This window comes from Humulus lupulus, chromosome 6 (assembly GCF_963169125.1).
Source record: "Humulus lupulus chromosome 6, drHumLupu1.1, whole genome shotgun sequence".
NCBI classification, from domain to species: domain Eukaryota; kingdom Viridiplantae; phylum Streptophyta; class Magnoliopsida; order Rosales; family Cannabaceae; genus Humulus; species Humulus lupulus.
In genome coordinates, this window is record NC_084798.1 from 152341628 (window position 1) to 152353706 (window position 12079).

At 42.5% G+C, this 12079-nt stretch overlaps 1 non-coding gene across 1 annotated transcript; it reads left to right on the top strand.

The window, feature by feature from the left end:
* Positions 1-9476: 9476 nt before the first annotated feature.
* On the top strand, positions 9477-9694 carry LOC133787816 (small nucleolar RNA U3). Its single transcript, XR_009872808.1, has one exon. It is a non-coding gene; the product is annotated as a small nucleolar RNA U3 (small nucleolar RNA).
* Positions 9695-12079: the final 2385 nt, after the last annotated feature.

Genomic DNA, 12079 nt, shown 5'->3' on the forward strand with positions numbered 1-12079 from the left:
TTCATCTAACGAAAATGGGTCCGGAGCTGGAATCATTTTGATATCCCCAGAGGGGCATCATTTCCACTTCAAGTTACGATTTGGATTCGAGGCGTCCAACAACGAGGCCAAGTACGAAGCTCTATTGGCTGGGCTTAGAGTGGCAAAGGAGTTGAAGGCCAGGGCCGTCCAGTGCTACAGCAATTCCCAGCTCGTGGTAAACCAAGTATTAGGGAAATACCAAGCGCGGGGAACCAAGATGGCGGCCTATCTGGCCAAGGTGAAGAGAAATCTGCTTAAATTTGAATACAGCCTAGTCGAGCAAATCCCTCGGGAGCAGAACGTCAATGCTGATGCTCTAGCAAGACTCGCCACCTCCAAGGAGGCCGAAACCTTGAGCCTGATACTGGTGAAATTCTTGGAAAGACCAAACGTGGTGGAGAGTACAAGGGAGGTCGAGATGATCGACACCAGGCCAACCTGGATGACTCCCATAGTCGAATACCTTACAACAGGGAAGTTACCCAACGAGTGAAATGACGCGAGGAAGATACTCTATCAAGCTCCGAGTTATAAAATCATAGACGAAACGTTGTACCAGCATGGCGCTTCCCTGCCTCTTCTGCGATGCGTTCTGCCAGAAGAGGCCAAAAATGTTTTCCAGGAGGTGCATGAAGGCTTTTGTGTAGATCACGCTGGGGGGCAAAATCTGGCCTTAAAAATATTGACGCAAGGATATTATTGGCCCACTCTATCAAAGGACTAAATTTCCTATGTCCGAAAGTGTGACAAATGCCAACAGTTTGAAATGATCGCCCGAGTTCCACCCATCGAGCTGAAGATGATCTCGTCCCCATGGTCATTTGCGGTCTGGGGTATTGATGTAATTGGAACCCTGCCCACGGGAAAAGGAGGAGTTCGCTATGCAGTCGTGGCCATTGACTATTTCACGAAGTGGGCAGAAGCAGAGCCCCTGGCAACAATAACGTCAAAGAGATTCCTCGATTTTGTGGTCAAGAATATCGTTTGCCGGTTCGGACTGCCAAGGAAGATCGTATCAGCCAATGGAACCCAATTCGATAGCGACCTCTTCACCGAGTTTTGTGGAAGACACAACATAATTAAGAGTTTCTGCTCAGTGGCCTACCCCCAAGCTAATGGGCAGGTCAAAGCTGTGAACAAAATGCTCAAGGCAAGCCTTAAAAAGAGGTTGGACGAGGCAAAGGAGTTTGGCCCGAGCAGCTCCCACAGGTGCTATAGGCATACTGAACCTCACACCGAACTTCGACGGGACACACCCCTTTTTCCCTGACTTTCAGAAGTGAGGTCGTCCTTCATGTTGAAACAAAGATAGCTACACATAGAATCCAGACCTTCAACCAGGAGCAGAATGATAAATTTCTCAGCACGTCCCTCGACCTGATTGATGAAAAGTGAGAAGATTCACAACTACGGCTCACACATTATCAACAAAAAATCACTCGTCACTTCAATACAAAGGTCAAGAAGCATGTCTTTGGATTAGGAGACCTGGTACTCCGAAGGGTTTTTTTAGCAGGCAAGGACCCCAAAGATGGTGCCTTAAGCCCGAGCTGGGAAGGGCCCTATCAAATAATCAAAATCATACAGGAAGGCACTTTCAAATTGGCTCGACTTAACGGAGAAGTGGTACCACGGACCTGGAATGCTATACATTTGGAAAAAATATTATCAATGATCAAACCACCTGTCTATGTAATGCTTGAATATAAAAGCCAGTTAATTTTTAAAAATAAATATATATATAAAAAATGCTTGTGGAACATTTGTGTCTTTGTACGGTTTCATTTGTATGTTAGTTCAAAGTAACCCAGAAAGTCCACCTCCTGATTACTTGGGGGGTAGATAACCCGATGACCAAGTTCTGAAACTTAGAAGTTGGTTAAATTGATTAACAATGTTTTTTCTAAGGAAAAAGTGGAGTATTCAATAAAACTAACACGAACTAAGTTGTTAAATTAAATATCCTGGACACGACTAGGTTCCAAAACTTAGAAGTTGGTTAAATTGATTAACAATGTTTTTTTTTTCTAAGGAAAAAGCGGAATATTCAATAAAACTAACACGAACTAAGTTTTTAAATTAAATACCCTGGACATGACCAGGTTCCGAAACTTAGAAGTTGGTAAATTGATTAGCAATGTAAGGAAAAAGTGGAGTATTCAATAAAACTAACACGAACTAAGTTTTTAAATTAAATACCCTGGACATGACTAGGTTCCGAAACTTAGAAGTTGGTTAAATTGATTAAACAATGTTTTTTCTAAGGAAAATGCGGAGTATCAATAAAACTAACATGAACTAAGTTTTTTAATTAAATATCCTGGACACGACCAGGTTCTAAAACTTAGAAATTGGTTAAATTTGACCAGTGTTTTTCAAAAATCGTGAGGCGTCAATAAAACTACGCGAACTAAGTTTCTACCGAACACATCATGAAATATAAGAAAAAGATTGAAGAACAAGTAAAACTTGGATAACTAAAATTAATATATATATATAAATTGTCTCAAGGTGAATAACCTCGTGCTTAGCATTTATAAATGAAAATAAAAAATAAACTAGGAATCCCCAAGACACCCCAAAGAGGTCACCTCCTCGGCTTCTTGCTCATCGGTGGTAGAGGTCTCCCCAGTCTCAGAAGGCGTCTCTTGTTGAAGTTGAGCTTTAAACTTCTCGAGATAAGGCTCCCACACCTCGGGGGCCAGGAAAGAGAAGTTGCCATCTTGATTGAAGGCCCAGCAATGGTAAAGCATAGCCTCCATGGAGGAGCTAGAAGACACCTTCTCCGCTTTGGTGGCAGCCTCGGCCTCCTGCTGTTTAGCCCAGGCCTCCGCGAGTTTAGCCTTCACAACAGCCAAGGAGGCCTACGCAGCCTGCTCGCCTTCTTGGGTAGTCGTCAAGGCAGCCTTGGCACTATGCTCTTGTTGTTGGGCGGTTGCGAGAGCGGCCTGAGCGGTCTGGAGCTCGGCCCTGAACTGTTCATTCCTGGCCCTGGTCCAAGCTAGGCTGTGATGTAGGGCCAAAGCGGCCTGCAAAAAAGTAAAGAAAGTTAAGCGCGTGCTGGGAAGAAAATCAAAGAGTAAATTTTACTAAGTGCGCTTACTGTGAGGTTCATCCCCAGCGCAGACTCTATGACGTTCTCGGGGCTCCTCGCCTCGATCTCCCTTAAGTCCTTCGGATTGGCTTTGTAAAAATGCTCCACTGTATAGTTCGCGGTCTCATAGACCATTCCCCGGAAGGTGTCTGGAAATTTCTCCAATTCTTGGACGTTGACCGGGATACACACGATGCAAGTGGGGACCGGCGGAGCTCCGGCAAGTGCCACCTGGTCCCGAGCAGGGGCTGGGTGTCATGGGGGAGGAGGCGGCATCTTCTCCATAGCTGTGGGAGTCTGACCTTTCCCCTTGGCATGGGACTTAAAGGTTGTCCCAGCGGCAGGAGGAGTCTTCTTGGGAAACCGGGGCCTCTTTACAAGTGGCACGGAGGAGGGATTCCCCTCCTGGAAGATGGAGCACAGGTCATTGTCCCCGGGCTATGCCATCTCCTCGCCTGAAACAAGAGGAAAAGGATGTTATTACACATATAAAGTTATTATATTACAGAGGAAATATAAAGGTGTATTGAAAAATTCCTACCCTCCATGCTAGAGGAGGAGTCTATTGCCACGACCTCCGGCCTCGAAACTTCTATAGGGGGGGGGGGGGAGTCTAAGTCCACTACTTCATGAATCAAAGGGGGTTCTGGGTTAGGTTCTGCCTCAGGACTGCACTCCTCTGTGTATTGTTTGAGTCCTTGAGCAACTATACCCTCGAGAAGGGAGGGCCATGACCTAAGGTTGGTCCCATACTCCTAAAAAAAGGTCGACCTAAAAGACAAGGTGTTGTCTACTACTACGGTACCCCTAGGACGGGTCATTTCATGGCGCTGTACTAATTGCTATATGCATTGGAGCAAGGTTATGTTACGGTATGGGTCGTGTTGGTGGTGGTGTACGAGCTGGTTTGGGATAAACTTAGCTAGCCTAAGGACTGCGGCCGCCCTGTCTAGGTCCCTAAAAGGGTATGGGTTACCTTGGTCGGAGGGACTGGCTACTGCCCCCGATTGAGCTCCATCCAAATCAGGGTCCCGAGAAGCCTCCGGAGCTCGCCTCTTTCGCATGAGCAGCACCTCGGCCCCCTCTTCCTGCTCGTCGCCATCGTCGACCGCAGCTTCTCCCTCGGGAATAGGCGCCAGCTCGCGGGCTACTAGTTAACTGGCCCGCGTCCTCCTCAAGGCCAAAGTTTGGCCTGCGTAGATTAACTTACATGCCAACATCGTGCCATCAGACATGAGCTAGCGGTAGTCCTTCTCACTAGGCTAAAGCCCCGCCAGACTATCATATTGACCCCCAAGGGTCACGGATTTGGCTGTCCTCGCGAAAATGGCTGCATGATGATGCTCCAGTTAGCATACATGTGAAAAGACAGAAAAAGAAAAAAGTAATAATAATTTCACGAGCTGAGAATAGAAAGGAAGCTTACGAGGATGGGTTAAGTAATGGTACTCGCAGTGGCAAAACCCATTCGAAATAAAGAACTGATCTTTGAAGTCGTTGGGATGGCTGGGCAGTTCGATGACCGCGGATGAGTTTGGGAAGTGGGTCAGTTAGTAAAACCCATAGCCTTGTCCCCTTTGATCCGGGCTGGCCTTTAGGCAGAAGAAGTAGAGAATGTCTGCCGGAGTGGGGACCTCCCACTCATGCTTTAGAAAAAGGTACTTCAACCCCGCCAACAGGCGATAGGAATTTGGAGGAAGTTAAAATGGTGCCAACTTCATGTAATTGAGAAAGTCGACAAAGTACTAATCGAGGGGGAGGAAGGCCCTGGCCCTTAAATGCTCATCGCTCCAGGCTGTGAAGTCTTCATCGAGGGGTGCCCAGCTCCTCTCTCCCTCAAAGGGAGGTCGGGCAATAAGAATGTCAGTCCCAATCTCGATGTTATGGGACATCATTATCTTCTTAACCCTCCCTTGGGTCATGATCTTCAAGACTATCCTCTCCACATCAAAGTAAGCATCAAGTCCCACCGTGATCTCCATCTCCACTGTCGGATCGAACTAAGGGATGGCGGACTCCACCGCGACCTCCTTCCCCCTGCTGGATTGCTGGGACGACGAGCCAGTCGCGCTTTTCTTAGACACACTCCTTTTGGGCACCATCTGATCTCCTAGCGAACAAGAACGATGAAATACTTAGTAGGCGACCTAAAAGTTATGAAAGAACAATCAGCGCGGGAAGGACAAGGGTTTTTAATACATGAGCTGAGGTAATCTCAGCCCGTGGTGTGACGCCACGCGCTGCCGTGGACACGCGCCTAGGTTTCCAACAGATCCCTGATATTCAGGGATCCTTGTGTCAGGAGGATCTGGCTATTACTTGCCTTGGGGGAGAGTTTTGAGAGAAAAACCACCTAGGAAGCGTGACCCCTAAGCTACTCAATTTTATACCCTAAAAACCTCTCGTTTTCCATATCTCGAGTGGGTATTTCCTAAATTTACCCAAAAATTTACCCATAAATTACCTAGTTATGAACCTCACAATCTTATACATGTTTTAGGGTCTACCTAATACCCCTAAAATCGAAACCTATGCACCAAAGTGATTCAGGAACAACCTACTATTTATGACTATGAAATGTAGATTTGCATGACAAAAAAAAAGCGAAGAAAGTCGAAACACATGAAAAATAGAAAACTTACAGTATGTTTTCCAAACAAAGGTTGCAGGTAGCGTAGAAGTAGGAGTCCTAGAGGAATCCTTAAGACTGGACTTCTGAAGGGTTTTTGTGGTGAGAGTATGGGGATTTATGGGATTTTAATCAGAAGAAGAAGAAGAGCTTTTGAACTTCAGAAGAGAGAAAATAAAGAAATTTTTTGAATGAAAGGTGATGAGTACTGAGAATTGCCAACCCTATTTATACGTAAGAGGCATGAGGAAGCGAGGACCGTCCGATCAAAGTAATGCGAGATACAAGGATCATAATTCGAAAGGCAGAACGGTGGCAAAAAGGTGGCCAGGCCATTTAATAGAATCCTAAAAACCCAAACAGATGCCAATCACGCCGTTCCACATGTCTGATACTCAAGTAATGGACAGGGTCCGGATGATCGCAATAGGAGTTTAAAAGTCCCTATCGTGTAAGTCTGAAGTAACGTCATGGAGCACAAGCAGGGACATGGGGGGCAAATGTACGCCCTGAAAATCAGCACGTACCTTGTTGAGACAGCTCGGGTACAGCGAGCTAATAAAAAGCCATAATCTATGCACCATGTGTTCACCTCTCATCCGAGGACATTCGGTGCCATCCCATATACGAATAGCTCGAGCTGATGAGACATTTAGCAACCTACCACCTGGAACCATTTTGTGTAATATAGCATCAAAAGGCACGAGCAAACATTACGTTCAGCTCGTGGTACGCCAAAGGTCTGACATACCTCAAGGTCTTTATAAAGTTGACCACGCAATATAAACATGCATAAAACAGACATCACGTGTCTGTTTCATTCCCGAATTCCCAGATACACAATATAAACGTGCGTGATGAGACACCACATGCCTGATTTAGGCCATGCGGCCCATTACTTTTTTTATCTGTTGATTAGACCACACTTCAATGTAAAATTTAGATATTAATCATCAATGTCGCAGAGATGATGTGAAGGATCAAGAGATCACAGGATGACCCCAATACCTACCCAGAGATCATTCTCCTATAAATACCAAGATCCTGGGTAGTGCAAGGGGTTGGATTCTTTCTATAATGCAAATACTCTGTAAAAATATAGAGAAGTTTATAGCAATAATATTGACTTGTGGACTAGGGGGATTTTAACCTTCGAACCACGTAAAAATGAGTGATCATTTTCTTTGCAGCTAATTTCCAACATCCTTGAGCATTATCACTTTCCTAGTACGGTTTATCATTAAGCACTAATCCATCCTAGTTATTCATGTAATTCACTGTTGGCGAAAAACTGCGTCAACAGACCAGCTCTGGTACCAATTGCTTAAAAAGCATACAGAGTCTGCAGGAGAATAGATGTGGTGGGCCCATTGTGCAGAATAAAAAAAAATTCATCATTCATATAAATAGTTTATATGAACAAGAGAATATCCAGACATAAATATTAATATATAATATTATTAATCATGCAACATATATATAAATATACAACATATTTATACATAACATATAAACACATAAACATATGAATATTTAAGAACATAAGCATTTACCAACATATATATAAATATACAATATATTTATATATAATATATAAACACACAAATATACGAATATTTATATTTACCTCTTGAAGCCTATCAAGTGCCCTTGAGTCTTTTTGTATATTTATGTGTTTATATGTTATATATAAATATATTGTATATTTATATATATATGTGTGTTGGTAAATGCTTTTGTTCTTAAATATTCATATGTTTATGTGTTTATATGTTATGTATAAATATGTTGTATATTTATATATATATGTTGCATGATTAATAATATTATATGTTAATGTTTTTGTCTCGATATTTTCTTGTTGATATAAACTGTTTATATGAATGATGAATTTTTTTTGTTGTTCTACACAATGGGCCCACCACTCCTATTCTCATGCGTACTCTGTATGTTTTTCCAACATTGACACCAGTCAGGAGTGAAGACTGCATTAGGGACTTCATTTGAGACAACTGCAATAGTTCTTTGTATGATGAATTCTTGGATTGGTGTTCTAGTTTGAGGGGGGTCATGGGTTTAGGTTTCCAACCTGGTGGGAAGCCATGGAGTTTATAGCATCGATCACGAGTATGATTCTGAAAACAACACTGAGTGCAGAGCAAAGGTTTCTTGCTGAAGTTCTTGGAAGAATGAGCATGAGCAACAAGAGATATCGGGATGTTGGAGAGTGGACATTGTTTCTCTTCTTGGATGATTAAAGAGAACAATTTGTTGATGGGAGGCGGCAAATCAATGATCAATATATTTGAGCGGATTGTAGCATAAGATTCATTGAGTCCCATTAGAAAATAGAGCACATAATCTTGATGCTGATAGTCAGGGGTTTCTTTAGATCCTCCACAAGAGCAAACAGTGATAGGGCGAAAAATACTAAGTTCATCGCATAAAGATTGCAACTGAGTAAAGTAAGTGGTTATGTCTTTGTCACCTTGCTTGATATTGGAGATAGATTGCTTCAGTTGGAAGATGCGAGGGCCATTTCTCTGATAGTATCTATCATGAAGATCTTGCCACATTGTTGATGCCCTATCATGGTATAGAATGCTTGTTGTAATTTGAGGAGCCACAAAGTTTATTATCCATCCTATGACCATAGAATTGCATTGGGTCTAAGAGTTGAAATTTGGGTCATTGATTAGAGGTGTGGGGATGGTGCCAAGAACAAAACCAAATTATTTTTGGCCACAAGAGAAATGGTTATCGACCTAACCCATGAGATGTAGTTGCTGCTTCCTTGAAGAACGGCAGAAATGAGGACGACATCGGGTTGGTCAAAATGAGAAAGAAAATAAGAATTCTCATAGGTGGTGTTATCTGGGTTTTGGGTGGTGGGAACAAAGATAATGGATTCGCCATTAGTGTAGATGGGAGGTTCTGGAGATGGAGTTGAAATAGTTGGGGTGGGTCTGTCAAATCTAGTTCGAGCCATGGAGAAAATGGTTGTGTAGAAAAAAATAATGGAAAAAAAAATTATTTCTCAAATACCATATCAGGATATCAAGAAAAGAAAGGAAACAAAAACGGAAAGAAATCTTATTGAAGGAAAATGAACCAAAAATGTATCAGTGCATTAATGTCACTCATATTACACTTTATAAAGAGACTTGTGCATTCTTTAAATAGAGAAGGCCCTTAATCGAAACTAAAAGGAATATCAAGACCAAGACTAACTAAACAGAAGACTATTAGATGTAAACGGAACCTAACTCAATTAAAGTTGTTATAAGTCTCATACTATGCTTAAAAGCTCCTGCTTTCATATCTTCTGAAGCTGCCTCTAATACCTACTATCATATGGAGAAAATCCAATGTCATTACAATCATATAACATGATTTTTCTGCAAAATAGAATCCTTGGTCTAGAAACAAAAACGACATCGTGGGTTCTCATCACCTCTTTGGCTAGCTCTAGCGATGAGCATCCAACTTTTTGATACATAAAATGCTCATGTTTCTTGGCCAAGTCTCTGAATGCATGATGGGGTAAAGATCCAAAAAGCTAGTGTAAATTTCCCACTAGGGGTATTTTCGAAGTTGAGATTCATTTACAAAAACATGTAGATGAACAACCAGAAAATGGTTGAGAAGGAATGTAGTTGGAGCTGTATCCCACATCAGTTAGGTTCTAATAATAACCAATCTAGTTATATTGCAGCATTCGGACTCACAGTCACGACCTTAGTTGGACAGGATCTGTTCTATAGGCTCGTACCTCTGTGTCCTTGAGTACATAGTAGGCAGGAAACCAAATTCGGTGGATGAATCATGACTGTGTGATCAGAGCGTGATTAATAACGACTTGATATTCCCTCAGATCATTGTGGATGTAGGGGATCTTTCTCAGTCGAGATTCCGTTGGCTGGGATGTTCACACGGTTGTTTGACAGGTTTCCCTTTCTCCTTCTACTTTTGCAAACAAGAAGAAACTTAATTAGATAAGCTGAACCGAGAAGTGAGCATCTTTACCAACTGGACCCTAGATAAGAGTAAAAGGAATTTGTAATGTTTAGGATCCTTGATCAACTTTAAGCCAATCCACCTCTTACTCCAATATTTTTTAATTAGTATTATTAATATTATTTTAGGCTAATGGGACTTTCAATTAAAAACAATAAAACAACCTTCATACAATTAACAACGCAGATCACAAGCTTCAAAAGCTACATTCTAAAAACCATCCTCATTTTAATGAAAATCTAAAACATTAAATATGGTTACTTTTTTTTGTTGAAAAAGGTGACAATAATAAACAAACAAAAAATTATATAAATACTTGTGGGTGGTCGTAGATGAATCATGATCCCCAAGTTGTCCTCCTATTTTCTCGAGTGATTTTACTGCATTTTCTGGGAAACCAAACAGGAAAGAAAGATTACAACATCTAGGGAAGATCTCTGCAGTGAAGCATAGATCTTCCGACGGGGATAGCTCGGCTGGGAGATCGTTAGACTGAAGATCTGAAGGTCGCGTGTTCGATCCATGCTCACCGCAATTTACCCTTTTATTCTTTTGATAAAAAAGGTAGGTTGATGTAACGACCCCAAATTCAGTATTAAGGCTTAAGGGCCTGGAGTAGTGTGCCTGGAGGGCATAATGGGATTCTGTGTGTGACGTTTATGAATTTAATGCATGATTATGATTTAATGCACGTTATATGACTATTTGATTAATTGTGATGCATGACTATGTGAATTAGTATGCATGTAGACCTGATTGAGCATATGTGTAATTTGGCCATGTTGGGCAAGACTGTGTTGATATCTGTGATCTGTGACTCGAGACGATCCTAGAATGAGCGGGTTAGCGGAAAGTCAAAGCGGGAACCTGTACCCGACTTGGGTTAAGCCTGGGGAGTTTAATTGAGAATTTGGGAATATATTTGATGATTAATCAGGTATTGGGTAGCGAGCGGGAATTATTAGGAACACTTGAGGAATTAGTGGGAATTTGGGTAATATGACTAAAATGCCCCTTTATGGACATAAAGGTTTAGAATTAGTAAGGGAGGGCATTTTGGTCATTAGTCTTGCAAGAGATATAATAAAGAAGGTCTTTACACTTAGTGGATTTAGTAGAGAAAAGTTATAGGCTGAAAAGAAAGAAAGAAAGAAGAGAAAAGAAAAGAGAGGGAAAGCTGAAGGGTTGGCTTTGAAGATTCGGTTTGTGGCTCTCCCAACCATTTACCTTGATTTTTCTTGAGGTTAAGCTCAGTGGAAAGCTAGGGTTAGCTGAGCATCAAGGATCCTAAGCTAGGCTTGAGGATTGGCAAGGGGTTAGCAAGATCACATTTGAATTTGAGGTAAGTTCTTGGGGATTTTCTGTTTTAGGGCTTGACTGGTTTGGATTGTGTTTTTGAGCTAAATGGATGGGGTTTTTGGGGAAAACAGGTCAAGGTTGTGAAGGTGCAAGCCAAGGAGGTCTAGGGTTCGATTCAAGGTCGGAATTCCACCCACGGTATGATTTCTAAGACCCTATCCTTGTTGTTTGAGTGATTTTCTGGTTTTTGGGTTCATTGAGTTAGATTTTGAGTTGTGGGTTGCTTGAGCTTGGGATTGAGTTCATGGGGTGAGTGTGAGGTGTGGTTATGTGTGTTTTTGTGTTTGGAAAAGGTTTGGGCAAGATGGGAGTTGAAATGGTAGGAGAAAATCGCAAAATGCGATTTTGGGCTAGGTCTGGCTGCAACTAGCGCTACAGCGCTAGTCAGGGGGCGCTGTAGCGCTAGCCCCTGTTCTGGTGAGGGTGGTTCTGCTTGTAGCGCTATAGCGCCCTCTTTTGAGCGCTGTAGCGCTGCACTGTTCACAGAGGGGATTTTTGGGCTTTTGTGAAGGGATTTTGACCTAGGGTTCGGGGCTTGATTACGCCACTTTGTTTTGGGGATCTAGGACTTCCTGGGGGGCTCGGGATTAGTCCCGAGGCTAGGTTTTGGACTTGAGGATTGGTGATGACTTTGACTTGTGGATTTTGCTTAGGTAAGCGCTATGGCTCGGGTAAGATCGTGCTCAAGGAGTCAGGTTGATCAAGGCTACTGAATCTAAAGGTAAGAAAACCGTAACACCCAAGAATAGGGCATGGCCCCACTGTTTGATTGCAGGGCATGGCCCCAGATCGTATTAAGTGCAAATGTTTAACCTTAAATGAATCATGATGTGTGTGAATGATTATTTCGAATGTACTATATGTGTGATTATAATGAAATGAACGGCAAGGGCTAAGTGCGGCATAGGCCGGGTACAGCCGTGGGGCCGAAAGTGACACTCAGCACATGGGATGCTTAT